Source organism: Ictalurus punctatus, unplaced genomic scaffold (assembly GCF_001660625.3).
Source record: "Ictalurus punctatus breed USDA103 unplaced genomic scaffold, Coco_2.0 Super-Scaffold_100056, whole genome shotgun sequence".
Lineage (NCBI taxonomy): Eukaryota > Metazoa > Chordata > Actinopteri > Siluriformes > Ictaluridae > Ictalurus > Ictalurus punctatus.
Window position 1 is genome coordinate 883,395 of NW_026521088.1, and position 23,962 is coordinate 907,356.

Here is a 23,962-nt window from a genome sequence, read left to right on the forward strand (position 1 = left end):
TAACACTCATCACTGTAGGATCAGGTCCTCCAGGAACAGCCGCAAAGCGACACCTTGGACAGAGCAGATTTCCTTCTTTTGTGCTTTCGTAGCAAAGCAGTTAACATTTGCTTACAAAATGAAAGGGAGTCTCTGGTTTTCCACAGAAAATGGAAGCCTGGCTCTTTCGTTGCTCAATAAGACTCTGTGCGTGACTGGAAAATTTTCCATAAAGTACTGGTCGCCAAGTTCACCTATCAGCAAGAGGTCTACGCCCGAAAAAGGCTGGGAGCGGTTTCCCTTCCATTGAGCTTTTGTAGCAAGGCAGATAACAGCTGCTTGCAAAATCACGGGCAGTCTCTGCTTTTCCACTGAATGTGGAAGCCTGGCTCTTTCCTTCATCAAGAAGACAAGAGTACTGATGCGCTTGAGAAGAGGTTGCGACTTGTAATTCCCCACCTCCAAGTGGGAAAACGCAAAGCAAACGCACCCTCAACTTGAAATCGCCATTCGTCAACAGTGGGAAGTCTTCTCATCTACCAGTTCCTTCCCTGTTCACCGAGTGACGTCGAGTCGGCATGACGGATTCAGAACTCACAAAGTGGCACTGACCTCGGTCTTTATTTGCTTTAGATAAGGGTTGTCCAGTCTTCTCCAGAATGGGCCAGAGTGGTTGCAGGTTGTCATTCTAACCAAGCAGAAGCCACACTTTAGTCTATTGAAAGCCAAGATCAGCGGATCCAACAATTGGAATCAGGTGTGCCTCCTGCTAGATTGGAACGAAAAGCTGAAGATTGGACAACGCTGCTTAAGACCAATCAGCATATAGACATATTTGCTTATTAAATATAAAACATTGACTATATAGATGGCTGATTGTGGAAAATGTACACCTCTCATCACAGTTTGTATGCTAGCTTGTCGCTAACAAAAGACAGACACGGAGAGACGGCATTTTCTAACATTTTCGCCCCTGTTCACGGGTCAAACGTGCCCTGTTGGATAATGCTGTGTTTACAAACAGCAAAGAAGCACTAAGAATTCAAGTGGGAAGCAGAAAGAGTTGTGGGAGGCCTGCAGAGAAGCCTATGGCACATTCTGTTGACCCATTTACTTTCAGGTAGGTGATTCCTTCCTTTTGTGCCAACTACCATAAAGTAGCTCCAGAAGCTCCGAGTTACAATCCGTGCATTGGCCAGGAATCAAACGCAGGTCAACTACTTGGAAGGCAGCTATGCTCACCTCTATACCACGCTAGGCAATTCAACTCTGCTGAACAAAAGTTTAAGTATGTGCTCTTCTCATCAGCAGACCATAGGCAAGAGCCGAAGCGCAGCTCTGTCATGGTTTCTGTAGGGTGGTGGTTATCACGTTTGCCTAACACTCATCACTGTAGGATCAGGTCCTCCAGGAACAGCCGCAAAGCGACACCTTGGACAGAGCAGATTTCCTTCTTTTGTGCTTTCGTAGCAAAGCAGTTAACATTTGCTTACAAAATGAAAGGGAGTCTCTGGTTTTCCACAGAAAGTGGAAGCCTGGCTCTTTCGTTGCTCAATAAGACTCTGTGCGTGACTGGAAAATTTTCCATAAAGTACTGGTCGCCAAGTTCACCTATCAGCAAGAGGTCTACGCCCGAAAAAGGCTGGGAGCGGTTTCCCTTCCATTGAGCTTTTGTAGCAAGGCAGATAACAGCTGCTTGCAAAATCACGGGCAATCTCTGCTTTTCCACTGAATGTGGAAGCCTGGCTCTTTCCTTCATCAAGAAGACAAGAGTACTGATGCGCTTGACACGAGGTAGCGACTTGTAATTCCCCACCTCCAAGCCGGAAAATGCAATGCAAACGCACCCTCAACTTGAAATCGCCATTCGTCAACAGTGGGAAGTCTTCTCATCTACCAGTTCCTTCCCTGTTCACCGAGTGACGTCGAGTCGGCATGACGGATTCAGAACTCACAAAGTGGCACTGACCTCGGTCTTTATTTGCTTTAGATCAGGGTTGTCCAGTCTTCTCCAGAATGGGCCAGTGTGGTTGCAGGTTGTCATTCTAACCAAGCAGAAGCCACACTTTAGTCTATTGAAAGCCAAGATCAGCGGATCCAACAATTGGAATCAGGTGTGGCTCCTGCTAGATTGGAACGAAAAGCTGAAGATTGGACAACGCTGCTTAAGACCAATCAGCATATAGACATATTTGCTTATCAAATATAAAACATTGACTATATAGATGGCTGATTGTGGAAAATGTACACCTCTCATCACAGTTTGCATGCTAGCTTGTCGCTAACAAAAGACAGACACGGAGAGACGGCATTTTCTAACATTTTCGCCCCTGTTCACGGGTCAAACGTGCCCTGTTGGATAATGGTGTGCTTACAAACAGCAAAGAAGCACTAAGAATTCAAGTGGGAAGCAGAAAGAGTTGTGGGAGGCCTGCAGACAAGCCTATGGCACATTCTCTTGACCCATTAATTTTTAGGTAGGTGATTATTTCTTTTTGTGCCAACTACCATAAAGCAGCTCCGAGTTAGAATCCATGCATTGGCCGGGAATCGAACCCGGGTCAACTGCTTGGAAAGCAGCTATGCTCACCTCTATACCACCAATGCCACACTAGGCAGTTCAACCCTGCTGAACAAAAGTTTAAGTATGTGCTCTTCTCATCAGCAGACTGTAGGGAAGCGCCAACTCACACCTATGTCATGGTTTCTGTAGTGTAGTGGTTATCACGCTTGCCTAACACGCAAAAGGTCCCTGGTTCGAGACCGGGCAGAAACAAGCTAGCAATTTTGAACTTTGCTTTAATAACTGACCGGTTGTCATCACTGTAGGATCAGGTCCTCCAGGAACAGCCGCAAAGCGACACCTTGGACAGAGCAGATTTCCTTCTTTTGTGCTTTCGTAGCAAAGCAGTTAACATTTGCTTACAAAATGAAAGGGAGTCTCTGGTTTTCCACAGAAAGTGGAAGCCTGGCTCTTTCGTTGCTCAATAAGACTCTGTGCGTGACTGGAAAATTTTCCATAAAGTACTGGTCGCCAAGTTCACCTATCAGCAAGAGGTCTACGCCCGAAAAAGGCTGGGAGCGGTTTCCCTTCCATTGAGCTTTTGTAGCAAGGCAGATAACAGCTGCTTGCAAAATCACGGGCAGTCTCTGCTTTTCCACTGAATGTGGAAGCCTGGCTCTTTCCTTCATCAAGAAGAGAAGAGTACTGATGCGCTTGACACGAGGTAGCGACTTGTAATTCCCCACCTCCAAGCCGGAAAACGCAATGCAAACGCACCCTCAACTTGAAATCGCCATTCGTCAACAGTGGGAAGTCTTCTCATCTACCAGTTCCTTCCCTGTTCACCGAGTGACGTCGAGTCGGCATGACGGATTCAGAACTCACAAAGTGGCACTGACCTCGGTCTTTATTTGCTTTAGATAAGGGTTGTCCAGTCTTCTCCAGAATGGGCCAGAGTGGTTGCAGGTTGTCATTCTAACCAAGCAGAAGCCACACTTTAGTCTATTGAAAGCCAAGATCAGCGGATCCAACAATTGGAATCAGGTGTGCCTCCTGCTAGATTGGAACGAAAAGCTGAAGATTGGACAACGCTGCTTAAGACCAATCAGCATATAGACATATTTGCTTATTAAATATAAAACATTGACTATATAGATGGCTGATTGTGGAAAATGTACACCTCTCATCACAGTTTGCATGCTAGCTTGTCGCTAACAAAAGACAGACACGGAGAGACGGCATTTTCTAACATTTTCGCCCCTGTTCACGGGTCAAACGTGCCCTGTTGGATAATGGTGTGTTTACAAACAGCAAAGAAGCACTAAGAATTCAAGTGGGAAGCAGAAAGAGTTGTGGGAGGCCTGCAGAGAAGCCTATGGCTCATTCTGTTGACCCATTTACTTTCAGGTAGGTGATTCCTTCCTTTTGTGCCAACTACCATAAAGTAGCTCCAGAAGCTCCGAGTTACAATCCGTGCATTGGCCAGGAATCAAACGCAGGTCAACTACTTGGAAGGCAGCTATGCTCACCTCTATACCACGCTAGGCAATTCAACTCTGCTGAACAAAAGTTTAAGTATGTGCTCTTCTCATCAGCAGACCATAGGCAAGAGCCGAAGCGCAGCTCTGTCATGGTTTCTGTAGTGTGGTGGTTATCACGTTTGCCTAACACTCATCACTGTAGGATCAGGTCCTCCAGGAACAGCCGCAAAGCGACACCTTGGACAGAGCAGATTTCCTTCTTTTGTGCTTTCGTAGCAAAGCAGTTAACATTTGCTTACAAAATGAAAGGGAGTCTCTGGTTTTCCACAGAAAATGGAAGCCTGGCTCTTTCGTTGCTCAATAAGACTCTGTGCGTGACTGGAAAATTTTCCATAAAGTACTGGTCGCCAAGTTCACCTATCAGCAAGAGGTCTACGCCCGAAAAAGGCTGGGAGCGGTTTCCCTTCCATTGAGCTTTTGTAGCAAGGCAGATAACAGCTGCTTGCAAAATCACGGGCAGTCTCTGCTTTTCCACTGAATGTGGAAGCCTGGCTCTTTCCTTCATCAAGAAGACAAGAGTAATGATGCGCTTGAGAAGAGGTTGCGACTTGTAATTCCCCACCTCCAAGAGGGAAAACGCAAAGCAAACGCACCCTCAACTTGAAATCGCCATTCGTCAACAGTGGGAAGTCTTCTCATCTACCAGTTCCTTCCCTGTTCACCGAGTGACGTCGAGTCGGCATGACGGATTCAGAACTCACAAAGTGGCACTGACCTCGGTCTTTATTTGCTTTAGATAAGGGTTGTCCAGTCTTCTCCAGAATGGGCCAGAGTGGTTGCAGGTTGTCATTCTAACCAAGCAGAAGCCACACTTTAGTCTATTGAAAGCCAAGATCAGCGGATCCAACAATTGGAATCAGGTGTGCCTCCTGCTAGATTGGAACGAAAAGCTGAAGATTGGACAACGCTGCTTAAGACCAATCAGCATATAGACATATTTGCTTATTAAATATAAAACATTGACTATATAGATGGCTGATTGTGGAAAATGTACACCTCTCATCACAGTTTGCATGCTAGCTTGTCGCTAACAAAAGACAGACACGGAGAGACGGCATTTTCTAACATTTTCGCCCCTGTTCACGGGTCAAACGTGCCCTGTTGGATAATGGTGTGTTTACAAACAGCAAAGAAGCACTAAGAATTCAAGTGGGAAGCAGAAAGAGTTGTGGGAGGCCTGCAGAGAAGCCTATGGCTCATTCTGTTGACCCATTTACTTTCAGGTAGGTGATTCCTTCCTTTTGTGCCAACTACCATAAAGTAGCTCCAGAAGCTCCGAGTTACAATCCGTGCATTGGCCAGGAATCAAACGCAGGTCAACTACTTGGAAGGCAGCTATGCTCACCTCTATACCACGCTAGGCAATTCAACTCTGCTGAACAAAAGTTTAAGTATGTGCTCTTCTCATCAGCAGACTGTAGGGAAGCGCCGACTCACACCTTTGTCATGGTTTCTGTAGTGTAGCGGTTATCACGTTTGCCTAACACGCAAAAGGTCCCTGGTTCGAGACCGGGCAGAAACAAGCTAGCAATTTTGAACTTTGCTTTAATAACTGACCGGTTGTCATCACTGTAGAATCAGCTCCTCCAGGAACAGCCGGAAAGCGACACCTTGGACAGAGCAGATTTCCTTCTTTTGGGCATATGTATCAAAGCAGTTAACATTTGCTTACAAAATGAAAGGGAGTCTCTGGTTTTCCACAGAAAGTGGAAGCCTGGCTCTTTCGTTGCTCAATAAGACTCTGTGCGTGACTGGAAAATTTTCCATAAAGTACTGGTCGCCAAGTTCACCTGTCAGCAAGAGGTCTACGCCCGAAAAAGGCTGGGAGCGGTTTCCCTTCCATTGAGCTTTTGTAGCAAGGCAGATAACAGCTGCTTGCAAAATCACGGGCAGTCTCTGCTTTTCCACTGAATGTGGAAGCCTGGCTCTTTCCTTCATCAAGAAGACAAGAGTAATGATGCGCTTGAGAAGAGGTTGCGACTTGTAATTCCCCAACTCCAAGCGGGAAAACGCAAAGCAAACGCAAGCTCAACTTGAAATCGCCATTCGTCAACAGTGGGAAGTCTTCTCATCTACCAGTTCCTTCCCTGTTCACCGAGTGACGTCGAGTCGGCATGACGGATTCAGAACTCACAAAGTGGCACTGACCTCGGTCTTTATTTGCTTTAGATCAGGGTTGTCCAGTCTTCTCCAGAATGGGCCAGTGTGGTTGTAGGTTGTCATTCTAACCAAGCAGAAGCCACACTTTAGTCTATTGAAAGCCAAGATCAGCGGATCCAACAATTGGAATCAGGTGTGCCTCCTGCTAGATTGGAACGAAAAGCTGAAGATTGGACAACGCTGCTTAAGACCAATCAGCATATAGACATATTTGCTTATTAAATATAAAACATTGACTATATAGATGGCTGATTGTGGGAAATGTACACCTCTCATCACAGTTTGCATGCTAGCTTGTCGCTAACAAAAGACAGACACGGAGAGACGGCATTTTCTAACATTTTCGCCCCTGTTCACGGGTCAAACGTGCCCTGTTGGATAATGCTGTGTTTACAAACAGCAAAGAAGCACTAAGAATTCAAGTGGGAAGCAGAAAGAGTTGTGGGAGGCCTGCAGAGAAGCCTATGGCACATTCTGTTGACCCATTTACTTTCAGGTAGGTGATTCCTTCCTTTTGTGCCAACTACCATAAAGTAGCCCCAGAAGCTCCGAGTTACAATCCGTGCATTGGCCAGGAATCAAAGGCAGGTCAACTACTTGGAAGGCAGCTATGCTCACCTCTATACCACCAATGCCATGCTAGGCAATTCAACTCTGCTGAACAAAAGTTTAAGTATGTGCTCTTCTCATCAGCAGACCATAGGCAAGAGCCGAAGCGCAGCTCTGTCATGGTTTCTGTAGTGTGGTGGTTATCACGTTTGCCTAACACTCATCACTGTAGGATCAGGTCCTCCAGGAACAGCCGCAAAGCGACACCTTGGACAGAGCAGATTTCCTTCTTTTGTGCTTTCATAGCAAAGCAGTTAACATTTGCTTACAAAATGAAAGGGAGTCTCTGGTTTTCCACAGAAAGTGGAAGCCTGGCTCTTTCGTTGCTCAATAAGACTCTGTGCGTGACTGGAAAATTTTCCATAAAGTACCGGTCGCCAAGTTCACCTATCAGCAAGAGGTCTACGCCCGAAAAAGGCTGGGAGCGGTTTCCCTTCCATTGAGCTTTTGTAGCAAGGCAGATAACAGCTGCTTGCAAAATCACGGGCAGTCTCTGCTTTTCCACTGAATGTGGAAGCCTGGCTCTTTCCTTCATCAAGAAGACAAGAGTAATGATGCGCTTGAGAAGAGGTTGCGACTTGTAATTCCCCACCTCCAAGCGGGAAAACGCAAAGCAAACGCACCCTCAACTTGAAATCGCCATTCGTCAACAGTGGGAAGTCTTCTCATCTACCAGTTCCTTCCCTGTTCATCGAGTGACGTCGAGTCGGCATGACGGATTCAGAACTCACAAAGTGGCTCTGACCTCGGTCTTTATTTGCATTAGATAAGGGTTGTCCAGTCTTCTCCAGATTGGGCTAGTGTCTTTGCAGGTTGTCATTCTAACCAAGCAGAAGCCACACTTTAGTCTATTGAAAGCCAAGATCAGCGGATCCAACAATTGGAATCAGGTGTGCCTCCTGCTAGATTGGAACGAAAAGCTGAAGATTGGACAACGCTGCTTAAGACCAATCAGCATATAGACATATTTGCTTATTAAATATAAAACATTGACTATATAGATGGCTGATTGTGGAAAATGTACACCTCTCATCACAGTTTGCATGCTAGCTTGTCGCTAACAAAAGACAGACACGGAGAGACGGCATTTTCTAAAATTTTCGCCCCTGTTCACGGGTCAAACGTGCCCTGTTGGATAATGCTGTGTTTACAAACAGCAAAGAAGCACTAAGAATTCAAGTGGGAAGCAGAAAGAGTTGTGGGAGGCCTGCAGAGAAGCCTATGGCACATTCTGTTGACCCATTTACTTTCAGGTAGGTGATTCCTTCCTTTTGTGCCAACTACCATAAAGTAGCTCCAGAAGCTCCGAGTTACAATCCGTGCATTGGCCAGGAATCAAAGGCAGGTCAACTACTTGGAAGGCAGCTATGCTCACCTCTATACCACCAATGCCATGCTAGGTAATTCAACTCTGCTGAACAAAAGTTTAAGTACGTGCTCTTCTCATCAGCAGACCATAGGCAAGAGCCGAAGCGCAGCTCTGTCATGGTTTCTGTAGTGTGGTGGTTATCACGTTTGCCTAACACTCATCACTGTAGGATCAGGTCCTCCAGGAACAGCCGCAAAGCGACACCTTGGACAGAGCAGATTTCCTTCTTTTGTGCTTTCATAGCAAAGCAGTTAACATTTGCTTACAAAATGAAAGGGAGTCTCTGGTTTTCCACAGAAAGTGGAAGCCTGGCTCTTTCGTTGCTCAATAAGACTCTGTGCGTGACTGGAAAATTTTCCATAAAGTACCGGTCGCCAAGTTCACCTATCAGCAAGAGGTCTACGCCCGAAAAAGGCTGGGAGCGGTTTCCCTTCCATTGAGCTTTTGTAGCAAGGCAGATAACAGCTGCTTGCAAAATCACGGGCAGTCTCTGCTTTTCCACTGAATGTGGAAGCCTGGCTCTTTCCTTCATCAAGAAGACAAGAGTAATGATGCGCTTGAGAAGAGGTTGCGACTTGTAATTCCCCACCTCCAAGCGGGAAAACGCAAAGCAAACGCACCCTCAACTTGAAATCGCCATTCGTCAACAGTGGGAAGTCTTCTCATCTACCAGTTCCTTCCCTGTTCATCGAGTGACGTCGAGTCGGCATGACGGATTCAGAACTCACAAAGTGGCTCTGACCTCGGTCTTTATTTGCATTAGATAAGGGTTGTCCAGTCTTCTCCAGATTGGGCTAGTGTCTTTGCAGGTTGTCATTCTAACCAAGCAGAAGCCACACTTTAGTCTATTGAAAGCCAAGATCAGCGGATCCAACAATTGGAATCAGGTGTGCCTCCTGCTAGATTGGAACGAAAAGCTGACGATTGGACAACGCTGCTTAAGACCAATCAGCATATAGACATATTTGCTTATTAAATATAAAACATTGACTATATAGATGGCTGATTGTGGAAAATGTACACCTCTCATCACAGTTTGCATGCTAGCTTGTCGCTAACAAAAGACAGACACGGAGAGACGGCATTTTCTAACATTTTCGCCCCTGTTCACGGGTCAAACGTGCCCTGTTGGATAATGCTGTGTTTACAAACAGCAAAGAAGCACTAAGAATTCAAGTGGGAAGCAGAAAGAGTTGTGGGAGGCCTGCAGAGAAGCCTATGGCACATTCTGTTGACCCATTTACTTTCAGGTAGGTGATTCCTTCCTTTTGTGCCAACTACCATAAAGTAGCTCCAGAAGCTCCGAGTTACAATCCGTGCATTGGCCAGGAATCAAAGGCAGGTCAACTACTTGGAAGGCAGCTATGCTCACCTCTATACCACCAATGCCATGCTAGGAAATTCAACTCTGCTGAACAAAAGTTTAAGTATGTGCTCTTCTCATCAGCAGACCATAGGCAAGAGCCGAAGCGCAGCTCTGTCATGGTTTCTGTAGTGTGGTGGTTATCACGTTTGCCTAACACTCATCACTGTAGGATCAGGTCCTCCAGGAACAGCTGGAAAGCGACACCTTGGACAGAGCAGATTTCCTTCTTTTGTGCTTTCGTAGCAAAGCAGTTAACATTTGCTTACAAAATGAAAGGGAGTCTCTGGTTTTCCACAGAAAATGGAAGCCTGGCTCTTTCCTTCATCAAGAAGACAAGAGTAATGATGCGCTTGACAAGAGGTTGCGACTTGTAATTCCCCACCTCCAAGCGGGAAAACGCAAAGCAAACGCACCCTCAACTTGAAATCGCCATTCGTCAACAGTGGGAAGTCTTCTCATCTACCAGTTCCTTCCCTGTTCATCGAGTGACGTCGAGTCGGCATGACGGATTCAGAACTCACAAAGTGGCTCTGACCTCGGTCTTTATTTGCTTTAGATCAGGGTTGTCCAGTCTTCTCCAGAATGGGCCAGTGTGGTTGCAGGTTGTCATTCTAACCAAGCAGAAGCCACACTTTAGTCTATTGAAAGCCAAGATCAGCGGATCCAACAATTGGAATCAGGTGTGCCTCTTGCTAGATTGGAACGAAAAGCTGAAGATTGGACAACGCTGCTTAAGACCAATCAGCATATAGACATATTTGCTTATTAAATATAAAACATTGACTATATAGATGGCTGATTGTGGAAAATGTACACCTCTCATCACAGTTTGCATGCTAGCTTGTCGCTAACAAAAGACAGACACGGAGAGACGGCATTTTCTAAAATTTTCGCCCCTGTTCACGGGTCAAACGTGCCCTGTTGGATAATGCTGTGTTTACAAACAGCAAAGAAGCACTAAGAATTCAAGTGGGAAGCAGAAAGAGTTGTGGGAGGCCTGCAGAGAAGCCTATGGCACATTCTGTTGACCCATTTACTTTCAGGTAGGTGATTCCTTCCTTTTGTGCCAACTACCATAAAGTAGCCCCAGAAGCTCCGAGTTACAATCCGTGCATTGGCCAGGAATCAAAGGCAGGTCAACTACTTGGAAGGCAGCTATGCTCACCTCTATACCACCAATGCCATGCTAGGTAATTCAACTCTGCTGAACAAAAGTTTAAGTATGTGCTCTTCTCATCAGCAGACCATAGGCAAGAGCCAAAGCGCAGCTCTGTCATGGTTTCTGTAGTGTGGTGGTTATCACGTTTGCCTAACACTCATCACTGTAGGATCAGCTCCTCCAGGAACAGCCGGAAAGCGACACCTTGGACAGAGCAGATTTCCTTCTTTTGTGCTTTCGTAGCAAAGCAGTTAACATTTGCTTACAAAATGAAGGGAGTCTCTGGTTTTCCACAGAAAGTGGAAGCCTGGCTCTTTCGTTGCTCAATAAGACTCTGTGCGTGACTGGAAAATTTTCCATAAAGTACTGGTCGCCAAGTTCACCTATCAGCAAGAGGTCTACGCCCGAAAAAGGCTGGGAGCGGTTTCCCTTCCATTGAGCTTTTGTAGCAAGGCAGATAACAGCTGCTTGCAAAATCACGGGCAGTCTCTGCTTTTCCACTGAATGTGGAAGCCTGGCTCTTTCCTTCATCAAGAAGACAAGAGTAATGATGCGCTTGAGAAGAGGTTGCGACTTGTAATTCCCCACCTCCAAGCGGGAAAACGCAAAGCAAACGCACCCTCAACTTGAAATCGCCATTCGTCAACAGTGGGAAGTCTTCTCATCTACCAGTTCCTTCCCTGTTCATCGAGTGACGTCGAGTCGGCATGACGGATTCAGAACTCACAAAGTGGCTCTGACCTCGGTCTTTATTTGCATTAGATAAGGGTTGTCCAGTCTTCTCCAGATTGGGCTAGTGTCTTTGCAGGTTGTCATTCTAACCAAGCAGAAGCCACACTTTAGTCTATTGAAAGCCAAGATCAGCGGATCCAACAATTGGAATCAGGTGTGCCTCCTGCTAGATTGGAACGAAAAGCTGACGATTGGACAACGCTGCTTAAGACCAATCAGCATATAGACATATTTGCTTATTAAATATAAAACATTGACTATATAGATGGCTGATTGTGGAAAATGTACACCTCTCATCACAGTTTGCATGCTAGCTTGTCGCTAACAAAAGACAGACACGGAGAGACGGCATTTTCTAACATTTTCGCCCCTGTTCACGGGTCAAACGTGCCCTGTTGGATAATGCTGTGTTTACAAACAGCAAAGAAGCACTAAGAATTCAAGTGGGAAGCAGAAAGAGTTGTGGGAGGCCTGCAGAGAAGCCTATGGCACATTCTGTTGACCCATTTACTTTCAGGTAGGTGATTCCTTCCTTTTGTGCCAACTACCATAAAGTAGCTCCAGAAGCTCCGAGTTACAATCCGTGCATTGGCCAGGAATCAAAGGCAGGTCAACTACTTGGAAGGCAGCTATGCTCACCTCTATACCACCAATGCCATGCTAGGAAATTCAACTCTGCTGAACAAAAGTTTAAGTATGTGCTCTTCTCATCAGCAGACCATAGGCAAGAGCCGAAGCGCAGCTCTGTCATGGTTTCTGTAGTGTGGTGGTTATCACGTTTGCCTAACACTCATCACTGTAGGATCAGGTCCTCCAGGAACAGCTGGAAAGCGACACCTTGGACAGAGCAGATTTCCTTCTTTTGTGCTTTCGTAGCAAAGCAGTTAACATTTGCTTACAAAATGAAAGGGAGTCTCTGGTTTTCCACAGAAAATGGAAGCCTGGCTCTTTCCTTCATCAAGAAGACAAGAGTAATGATGCGCTTGAGAAGAGGTTGCGACTTGTAATTCCCCACCTCCAAGCGGGAAAACGCAAAGCAAACGCACCCTCAACTTGAAATCGCCATTCGTCAACAGTGGGAAGTCTTCTCATCTACCAGTTCCTTCCCTGTTCATCGAGTGACGTCGAGTCGGCATGACGGATTCAGAACTCACAAAGTGGCTCTGACCTCGGTCTTTATTTGCATTAGATAAGGGTTGTCCAGTCTTCTCCAGATTGGGCTAGTGTCTTTGCAGGTTGTCATTCTAACCAAGCAGAAGCCACACTTTAGTCTATTGAAAGCCAAGATCAGCGGATCCAACAATTGGAATCAGGTGTGCCTCCTGCTAGATTGGAACGAAAAGCTGACGATTGGACAACGCTGCTTAAGACCAATCAGCATATAGACATATTTGCTTATTAAATATAAAACATTGACTATATAGATGGCTGATTGTGGAAAATGTACACCTCTCATCACAGTTTGCATGCTAGCTTGTCGCTAACAAAAGACAGACACGGAGAGACGGCATTTTCTAACATTTTCGCCCCTGTTCACGGGTCAAACGTGCCCTGTTGGATAATGCTGTGTTTACAAACAGCAAAGAAGCACTAAGAATTCAAGTGGGAAGCAGAAAGAGTTGTGGGAGGCCTGCAGAGAAGCCTATGGCACATTCTGTTGACCCATTTACTTTCAGGTAGGTGATTCCTTCCTTTTGTGCCAACTACCATAAAGTAGCTCCAGAAGCTCCGAGTTACAATCCGTGCATTGGCCAGGAATCAAAGGCAGGTCAACTACTTGGAAGGCAGCTATGCTCACCTCTATACCACCAATGCCATGCTAGGAAATTCAACTCTGCTGAACAAAAGTTTAAGTATGTGCTCTTCTCATCAGCAGACCATAGGCAAGAGCCGAAGCGCAGCTCTGTCATGGTTTCTGTAGTGTGGTGGTTATCACGTTTGCCTAACACTCATCACTGTAGGATCAGGTCCTCCAGGAACAGCTGGAAAGCGACACCTTGGACAGAGCAGATTTCCTTCTTTTGTGCTTTCGTAGCAAAGCAGTTAACATTTGCTTACAAAATGAAAGGGAGTCTCTGGTTTTCCACAGAAAATGGAAGCCTGGCTCTTTCCTTCATCAAGAAGACAAGAGTAATGATGCGCTTGAGAAGAGGTTGCGACTTGTAATTCCCCACCTCCAAGCGGGAAAACGCAAAGCAAACGCACCCTCAACTTGAAATCGCCATTCGTCAACAGTGGGAAGTCTTCTCATCTACCAGTTCCTTCCCTGTTCATCGAGTGACGTCGAGTCGGCATGACGGATTCAGAACTCACAAAGTGGCTCTGACCTCGGTCTTTATTTGCATTAGATAAGGGTTGTCCAGTCTTCTCCAGATTGGGCTAGTGTCTTTGCAGGTTGTCATTCTAACCAAGCAGAAGCCACACTTTAGTCTATTGAAAGCCAAGATCAGCGGATCCAACAATTGGAATCAGGTGTGCCTCCTGCTAGATTGGAACGAAAAGCTGACGATTGGACAACGCTGCTTAAGACCAATCAGCATATAGACATATTTGCTTATTAAATATAAAACATTGACTATATAGATGGCTGATTGTGGAAAATGTACACCTCTCATCACAGTTTGCATGCTAGCTTGTCGCTAACAAAAGACAGACACGGAGAGACGGCATTTTCTAACATTTTCGCCCCTGTTCACGGGTCAAACGTGCCCTGTTGGATAATGCTGTGTTTACAAACAGCAAAGAAGCACTAAGAATTCAAGTGGGAAGCAGAAAGAGTTGTGGGAGGCCTGCAGAGAAGCCTATGGCACATTCTGTTGACCCATTTACTTTCAGGTAGGTGATTCCTTCCTTTTGTGCCAACTACCATAAAGTAGCTCCAGAAGCTCCGAGTTACAATCCGTGCATTGGCCAGGAATCAAAGGCAGGTCAACTACTTGGAAGGCAGCTATGCTCACCTCTATACCACCAATGCCATGCTAGGAAATTCAACTCTGCTGAACAAAAGTTTAAGTATGTGCTCTTCTCATCAGCAGACCATAGGCAAGAGCCGAAGCGCAGCTCTGTCATGGTTTCTGTAGTGTGGTGGTTATCACGTTTGCCTAACACTCATCACTGTAGGATCAGGTCCTCCAGGAACAGCTGGAAAGCGACACCTTGGACAGAGCAGATTTCCTTCTTTTGTGCTTTCGTAGCAAAGCAGTTAACATTTGCTTACAAAATGAAAGGGAGTCTCTGGTTTTCCACAGAAAATGGAAGCCTGGCTCTTTCCTTCATCAAGAAGACAAGAGTAATGATGCGCTTGAGAAGAGGTTGCGACTTGTAATTCCCCACCTCCAAGCGGGAAAACGCAAAGCAAACGCACCCTCAACTTGAAATCGCCATTCGTCAACAGTGGGAAGTCTTCTCATCTACCAGTTCCTTCCCTGTTCATCGAGTGACGTCGAGTCGGCATGACGGATTCAGAACTCACAAAGTGGCTCTGACCTCGGTCTTTATTTGCATTAGATAAGGGTTGTCCAGTCTTCTCCAGATTGGGCTAGTGTCTTTGCAGGTTGTCATTCTAACCAAGCAGAAGCCACACTTTAGTCTATTGAAAGCCAAGATCAGCGGATCCAACAATTGGAATCAGGTGTGCCTCCTGCTAGATTGGAACGAAAAGCTGAAGATTGGACAACGCTGCTTAAGACCAATCAGCATATAGACATATTTGCTTATTAAATATAAAACATTGACTATATAGATGGCTGATTGTGGGAAATGTACACCTCTCATCACAGTTTGCATGCTAGCTTGTCGCTAACAAAAGACAGACACGGAGAGACGGCATTTTCTAACATTTTCGCCCCTGTTCACGGGTCAAACGTGCCCTGTTGGATAATGCTGTGTTTACAAACAGCAAAGAAGCACTAAGAATTCAAGTGGGAAGCAGAAAGAGTTGTGGGAGGCCTGCAGAGAAGCCTATGGCACATTCTGTTGACCCATTTACTTTCAGGTAGGTGATTCCTTCCTTTTGTGCCAACTACCATAAAGTAGCCCCAGAAGCTCCGAGTTACAATCCGTGCATTGGCCAGGAATCAAAGGCAGGTCAACTACTTGGAAGGCAGCTATGCTCACCTCTATACCACCAATGCCATGCTAGGCAATTCAACTCTGCTGAACAAAAGTTTAAGTATGTGCTCTTCTCATCAGCAGACCATAGGCAAGAGCCAAAGCGCAGCTCTGTCATGGTTTCTGTAGTGTGGTGGTTATCACGTTTGCCTAACACTCATCACTGTAGGATCAGGTCCTCCAGGAACAGCCGCAAAGCGACACCTTGGACAGAGCAGATTTCCTTCTTTTGTGCTTTCGTAGCAAAACAGTTAACATTTGCTTACAAAATGAAAGGGAGCCTCTGGTTTTCCACAGAAAATGGAAGCCTGGCTCTTTCGTTGCTCAATAAGACTCTGTGCGTGACTGGAAAATTTTCCATAAAGTACCGGTCGCCAAGTTCACCTATCAGCAAGAGGTCTACGCCCGAAAAAGGCTGGGAGCGGTTTCCCTTCCATTGAGCTTTTGTAGCAAGGCAGATAACAGCTGCTTGCAAAATCACGGGCAGTCTCTGCTTTTCCACTGAATGTGGAAGCCTGGCTCTTTCCTTCATCAAGAAGACAAGAGTAATGATGCGCTTGAGAAGAGGTTGCGACTTGTAATTCCCCACCTCCAAGCGGGAAAACGCAAAGCAAACGCACCCTCAACTTGAAATCGCCATTCGTCAACAGTGGGAAGTCTTCTCATCTACCAGTTCCTTCCCTGTTCATCGAGTGACGTCGAGTCGGCATGACGGATTCAGAACTCACAAAGTGGCTCTGACCTCGGTCTTTATTTGCATTAGATAAGGGTTGTCCAGTCTTCTCCAGATTGGGCTAGTGTCTTTGCAGGTTGTCATTCTAACCAAGCAGAAGCCACACTTTAGTCTATTGAAAGCCAAGATCAGCGGATCCAACAATTGGAATCAGGTGTGCCTCCTGCTAGATTGGAACGAAAAGCTGAAGATTGGACAACGCTGCTTAAGACCAATCAGCATATAGACATATTTGCTTATTAAATATAAAACATTGACTATATAGATGGCTGATTGTGGAAAATGTACACCTCTCATCACAGTTTGCATGCTAGCTTGTCGCTAACAAAAGACAGACACGGAGAGACGGCATTTTCTAACATTTTCGCCCCTGTTCACGGGTCAAACGTGCCCTGTTGGATAATGCTGTGTTTACAAACAGCAAAGAAGCACTAAGAATTCAAGTGGGAAGCAGAAAGAGTTGTGGGAGGCCTGCAGAGAAGCCTATGGCACATTCTGTTGACCCATTTACTTTCAGGTAGGTGATTCCTTCCTTTTGTGCCAACTACCATAAAGTAGCTCCAGAAGCTCCGAGTTACAATCCGTGCATTGGCCAGGAATCAAAGGCAGGTCAACTACTTGGAAGGCAGCTATGCTCACCTCTATACCACCAATGCCATGCTAGGTAATTCAACTCTGCTGAACAAAAGTTTAAGTACGTGCTCTTCTCATCAGCAGACCATAGGCAAGAGCCGAAGCGCAGCTCTGTCATGGTTTCTGTAGTGTGGTGGTTATCACGTTTGCCTAACACTCATCACTGTAGGATCAGCTCCTCCAGGAACAGCCGGAAAGCGACACCTTGGACAGAGCAGATTTCCTTCTTTTGTGCTTTCGTAGCAAAGCAGTTAACATTTGCTTACAAAATGAAGGGAGTCTCTGGTTTTCCACAGAAAGTGGAAGCCTGGCTCTTTCGTTGCTCAATAAGACTCTGTGCGTGACTGGAAAATTTTCCATAAAGTACTGGTCGCCAAGTTCACCTATCAGCAAGAGGTCTACGCCCGAAAAAGGCTGGGAGCGGTTTCCCTTCCATTGAGCTTTTGTAGCAAGGCAGATAACAGCTGCTTGCAAAATCACGGGCAGTCTCTGCTTTTCCACTGAATGTGGAAGCCTGGCTCTTTCCTTCATCAAGAAGACAAGAGTAATGATGCGCTTGACAAGAGGTTGCGACTTGTAATTCCCCACCTCCAAGCGGGAAAACGCAAAGCAAACGCACCCTCAACTTGAAATCGCCATTCGTCAACAGTGGGAAGTCTTCTCATCTACCAGTTCCTTCCCTGTTCATCGAGTGACGTCGAGTCGGCATGACGGATTCAGAACTCACAAAGTGGCTCTGACCTCGGTCTTTATTTGCATTAGATAAGGGTTGTCCAGTCTTCTCCAGATTGGGCTAGTGTCTTTGCAGGTTGTCATTCTAACCAAGCAGAAGCCACACTTTAGTCTATTGAAAGCCAAGATCAGCGGATCCAACAATTGGAATCAGGTGTGCCTCCTGCTAGATTGGAACGAAAAGCTGACGATTGGACAACGCTGCTTAAGACCAATCAGCATATAGACATATTTGCTTATTAAATATAAAACATTGACTATATAGATGGCTGATTGTGGAAAATGTACACCTCTCATCACAGTTTGCATGCTAGCTTGTCGCTAACAAAAGACAGACACGGAGAGACGGCATTTTCTAACATTTTCGCCCCTGTTCACGGGTCAAACGTGCCCTGTTGGATAATGCTGTGTTTACAAACAGCAAAGAAGCACTAAGAATTCAAGTGGGAAGCAGAAAGAGTTGTGGGAGGCCTGCAGAGAAGCCTATGGCACATTCTGTTGACCCATTTACTTTCAGGTAGGTGATTCCTTCCTTTTGTGCCAACTACCATAAAGTAGCTCCAGAAGCTCCGAGTTACAATCCGTGCATTGGCCAGGAATCAAAGGCAGGTCAACTACTTGGAAGGCAGCTATGCTCACCTCTATACCACCAATGCCATGCTAGGAAATTCAACTCTGCTGAACAAAAGTTTAAGTATGTGCTCTTCTCATCAGCAGACCATAGGCAAGAGCCGAAGCGCAGCTCTGTCATGGTTTCTGTAGTGTGGTGGTTATCACGTTTGCCTAACACTCATCACTGTAGGATCAGGTCCTCCAGGAACAGCTGGAAAGCGACACCTTGGACAGAGCAGATTTCCTTCTTTTGTGCTTTCGTAGCAAAACAGTTAACATTTGCTTACAAAATGAAAGGGAGCCTCTGGTTTTCCACAGAAAATGGAAGCCTGGCTCTTTCGTTGCTCAATAAGACTCTGTGCGTGACTGGAAAATTTTCCATAAAGTACTGGTCGCCAAGTTCACCTATCAGCAAGAGGTCTACGCCCGAAAAAGGCTGGGAGCGGTTTCCCTTCCATTGAGCTTTTGTAGCAAGGCAGATAACAGCTGCTTGCAAAATCATGGGCAGTCTCTGCTTTTCCACTGAATGTGGAAGCCTGGCTCTTTCCTTCATCAAGAAGACAAGAGTAATGATGCGCTTGAGAAGAGGTTGCGACTTGTAATTCCCCAACTCCAAGCGGGAAAACGCAAAGCAAACGCACCCTCAACTTGAAATCGCCATTCGTCAACAGTGGGAAGTCTTCTCATCTACCAGTTCCTTCCCTGTTCACCGAGTGACGTCGAGTCGGCATGACAGATTCAGAACTCACAAAGTGGCACTGACCTCGGTCTTTATTTGCTTTAGATCAGGGTTGTCCAGTCTTCTCCAGAATGGGCCAGTGTGGTTGCAGGTTGTCATTCTAACCAAGCAGAAGCCACACTTTAGTCTATTGAAAGCCAAGATCAGCGGATCCAACAATTGGAATCAGGTGTGCCTCCTGCTAGATTGGAACGAAAAGCTGAAGATTGGACAACGCTGCTTAAGACCAATCAGCATATAGACATATTTGCTTATTAAATATAAAACATTGACTATATAGATGGCTGATTGTGGGAAATGTACACCTCTCATCACAGTTTGCATGCTAGCTTGTCGCTAACAAAAGACAGACACGGAGAGAAGGCATTTTCTAACATTTTCGCCCCTGTTCACGGGTCAAACGTGCCCTGTTGGATAATGCTGTGTTTACAAACAGCAAAGAAGCACTAAGAATTCAAGTGGGAAGCAGAAAGAGTTGTGGGAGGCCTGCAGAGAAGCCTATGGCACATTCTGTTGACCCATTTACTTTCAGGTAGGTGATTCCTTCCTTTTGTGCCAACTACCATAAAGTAGCCCCAGAAGCTCCGAGTTACAATCCGTGCATTGGCCAGGAATCAAAGGCAGGTCAACTACTTGGAAGGCAGCTATGCTCACCTCTATACCACCAATGCCATGCTAGGCAATTCAACTCTGCTGAACAAAAGTTTAAGTATGTGCTCTTCTCATCAGCAGACCATAGGCAAGAGCCGAAGCGCAGCTCTGTCATGGTTTCTGTAGTGTGGTGGTTATCACGTTTGCCTAACACTCATCACTGTAGGATCAGGTCCTCCAGGAACAGCCGCAAAGCGACACCTTGGACAGAGCAGATTTCCTTCTTTTGTGCTTTCGTAGCAAAGCAGTTAACATTTGCTTACAAAATGAAAGGGAGTCTCTGGTTTTCCACAGAAAGTGGAAGCCTGGCTCTTTCGTTGCTCAATAAGACTCTGTGCGTGACTGGAAAATTTTCCATAAAGTACCGGTCGCCAAGTTCACCTATCAGCAAGAGGTCTACGCCCGAAAAAGGCTGGGAGCGGTTTCCCTTCCATTGAGCTTTTGTAGCAAGGCAGATAACAGCTGCTTGCAAAATCACGGGCAGTCTCTGCTTTTCCACTGAATGTGGAAGCCTGGCTCTTTCCTTCATCAAGAAGACAAGAGTAATGATGCGCTTGAGAAGAGGTTGCGACTTGTAATTCCCCACCTCCAAGCGGGAAAACGCAAAGCAAACGCACCCTCAACTTGAAATCGCCATTCGTCAACAGTGGGAAGTCTTCTCATCTACCAGTTCCTTCCCTGTTCATCGAGTGACGTCGAGTCGGCATGATGGATTCAGAACTCACAAAGTGGCTCTGACCTCGGTCTTTATTTGCATTAGATAAGGGTTGTCCAGTCTTCTCCAGATTGGGCTAGTGTCTTTGCAGGTTGTCATTCTAACCAAGCAGAAGCCACACTTTAGTCTATTGAAAGCCAAGATCAGCGGATCCAACAATTGGAATCAGGTGTGCCTCCTGCTAGATTGGAACGAAAAGCTGAAGATTGGACAACGCTGCTTAAGACCAATCAGCATATAGACATATTTGCTTATTAAATATAAAACATTGACTATATAGATGGCTGATTGTGGAAAATGTACACCTCTCATCACAGTTTGCATGCTAGCTTGTCGCTAACAAAAGACAGACACGGAGAGACGGCATTTTCTAACATTTTCGCCCCTGTTCACGGGTCAAACGTGCCCTGTTGGATAATGCTGTGTTTACAAACAGCAAAGAAGCACTAAGAATTCAAGTGGGAAGCAGAAAGAGTTGTGGGAGGCCTGCAGAGAAGCCTATGGCACATTCTGTTGACCCATTTACTTTCAGGTAGGTGATTCCTTCCTTTTGTGCCAACTACCATAAAGTAGCTCCAGAAGCTCCGAGTTACAATCCGTGCATTGGCCAGGAATCAAACGCAGGTCAACTACTTGGAAGGCAGCTATGCTCACCTCTATACCACGCTAGGCAATTCAACTCTGCTGAACAAAAGTTTAAGTATGTGCTCTTCTCATCAGCAGACCATAGGCAAGAGCCGAAGCGCAGCTCTGTCATGGTTTCTGTAGTGTGGTGGTTATCACGTTTGCCTAACACTCATCACTGTAGGATCAGGTCCTCCAGGAACAGCCGCAAAGCGACACCTTGGACAGAGCAGATTTCCTTCTTTTGTGCTTTCGTAGCAAAGCAGTTAACATTTGCTTACAAAATGAAAGGGAGTCTCTGGTTTTCCACAGAAAGTGGAAGCCTGGCTCTTTCGTTGCTCAATAAGACTCTGTGCGTGACTGGAAAATTTTCCATAAAGTACTGGTCGCCAAGTTCACCTATCAGCAAGAGGTCTACGCCCGAAAAAGGCTGGGAGCGGTTTCCCTTCCATTGAGCTTTTGTAGCAAGGCAGATAACAGCTGCTTGCAAAATCACGGGCAGTCTCTGCTTTTCCACTGAATGTGGAAGCCTGGCTCTTTCCTTCAACAAGAAGACAAGAGTAATGATGCGCTTGAGAAGAGGTTGCGACTTGTAATTCCCCACCTCCAAGCGGGAAAACGCAAAGCAAACGCACCCTCAACTTGAAATCGCCATTCGTCAACAGTGGGAAGTCTTCTCATCTACCAGTTCCTTCCCTGTTCATCGAGTGACGTCGAGTCGGCATGACGGATTCAGAACTCACAAAGTGGCTCTGACCTCGGTCTTTATTTGCATTAGATAAGGGTTGTCCAGTCTTCTCCAGATTGGGCTAGTGTCTTTGCAGGTTGTCATTCTAACCAAGCAGAAGCCACACTTTAGTCTATTGAAAGCCAAGATCATCGGATCCAACAATTGGAATCAGGTGTGCCTCCTGCTAGATTGGAACGAAAAGCTGAAGATTGGACAACGCTGCTTAAGACCAATCAGCATATAGACATATTTGCTTATTAAATATAAAACATTGACTATATAGATGGCTGATTGTGGAAAATGTACACCTCTCATCACAGTTTGCATGCTAGCTTGTCGCTAACAAAAGACAGACACGGAGAGACGGCATTTTCTAACATTTTCGCCCCTGTTCACGGGTCAAACGTGCCCTGTTGGATAATGCTGTGTTTACAAACAGCAAAGAAGCACTAAGAATTCAAGTGGGAAGCAGAAAGAGTTGTGGGAGGCCTGCAGAGAAGCCTATGGCACATTCTGTTGACCCATTTACTTTCAGGTAGGTGATTCCTTCCTTTTGTGCCAACTACCATAAAGTAGCTCCAGAAGCTCCGAGTTACAATCCGTGCATTGGCCAGGAATCAAACGCAGGTCAACTACTTGGAAGGCAGCTATGCTCACCTCTATACCACGCTAGGCAATTCAACTCTGCTGAACAAAAGTTTAAGTATGTGCTCTTCTCATCAGCAGACCATAGGCAAGAGCCGAAGCGCAGCTCTGTCATGGTTTCTGTAGTGTGGTGGTTATCACGTTTGCCTAACACTCATCACTGTAGGATCAGGTCCTCCAGGAACAGCCGCAAAGCGACACCTTGGACAGAGCAGATTTCCTTCTTTTGTGCTTTCGTAGCAAAGCAGTTAACATTTGCTTACAAAATGAAAGGGAGTCTCTGGTTTTCCACAGAAAGTGGAAGCCTGGCTCTTTCGTTGCTCAATAAGACTCTGTGCGTGACTGGAAAATTTTCCATAAAGTACTGGTCGCCAAGTTCACCTATCAGCAAGAGGTCTACGCCCGAAAAAGGCTGGGAGCGGTTTCCCTTCCATTGAGCTTTTGTAGCAAGGCAGATAACAGCTGCTTGCAAAATCACGGGCAGTCTCTGCTTTTCCACTGAATGTGGAAGCCTGGCTCTTTCCTTCAACAAGAAGACAAGAGTAATGATGCGCTTGAGAAGAGGTTGCGACTTGTAATTCCCCACCTCCAAGCGGGAAAACGCAAAGCAAACGCACCCTCAACTTGAAATCGCCATTCGTCAACAGTGGGAAGTCTTCTCATCTACCAGTTCCTTCCCTGTTCATCGAGTGACGTCGAGTCGGCATGACGGATTCAGAACTCACAAAGTGGCTCTGACCTCGGTCTTTATTTGCATTAGATAAGGGTTGTCCAGTCTTCTCCAGATTGGGCTAGTGTCTTTGCAGGTTGTCATTCTAACCAAGCAGAAGCCACACTTTAGTCTATTGAAAGCCAAGATCATCGGATCCAACAATTGGAATCAGGTGTGCCTCCTGCTAGATTGGAACGAAAAGCTGAAGATTGGACAACGCTGCTTAAGACCAATCAGCATATAGACATATTTGCTTATTAAATATAAAACATTGACTATATAGATGGCTGATTGTGGAAAATGTACACCTCTCATCACAGTTTGCATGCTAGCTTGTCGCTAACAAAAGACAGACACGGAGAGACGGCATTTTCTAACATTTTCGCCCCTGTTCACGGGTCAAACGTGCCCTGTTGGATAATGCTGTGTTTACAAACAGCAAAGAAGCACTAAGAATTCAAGTGGGAAGCAGAAAGAGTTGTGGGAGGCCTGCAGAGAAGCCTATGGCACATTCTGTTGACCCATTTACTTTCAGGTAGGTGATTCCTTCCTTTTGTGCCAACTACCATAAAGTAGCTCCAGAAGCTCCGAGTTACAATCCGTGCATTGGCCAGGAATCAAAGGCAGGTCAACTACTTGGAAGGCAGCTATGCTCACCTCTATACCACCAATGCCATGCTAGGTAATTCAACTCTGCTGAACAAAAGTTTAAGTACGTGCTCTTCTCATCAGCAGACCATAGGCAAGAGCCGAAGCGCAGCTCTGTCATGGTTTCTGTAGTGTGGTGGTTATCACGTTTGCCTAACACTCATCACTGTAGGATCAGCTCCTCCAGGAACAGCCGGAAAGCGACACCTTGGACAGAGCAGATTTCCTTCTTTTGTGCTTTCGTAGCAAAGCAGTTAACA

At 45.9% G+C, this 23,962-nt stretch overlaps 3 non-coding genes across 3 annotated transcripts; 2 read left to right on the forward strand and 1 right to left on the reverse strand.

The window, feature by feature from the left end:
- Positions 1–2,514: 2,514 nt before the first annotated feature.
- Positions 2,515–2,586, reverse strand: trnag-ucc (transfer RNA glycine (anticodon UCC)). Its single transcript has one exon. It is a non-coding gene; the product is annotated as a tRNA-Gly (tRNA).
- Positions 2,587–2,682: 96 nt separating this feature from the next.
- trnav-aac (transfer RNA valine (anticodon AAC)) lies at positions 2,683–2,755 on the forward strand. Its single transcript has one exon. It is a non-coding gene; the product is annotated as a tRNA-Val (tRNA).
- Positions 2,756–5,472: 2,717 nt separating this feature from the next.
- On the forward strand, positions 5,473–5,545 carry trnav-aac (transfer RNA valine (anticodon AAC)). The gene has a single exon. It is a non-coding gene; the product is annotated as a tRNA-Val (tRNA).
- Positions 5,546–23,962: the final 18,417 nt, after the last annotated feature.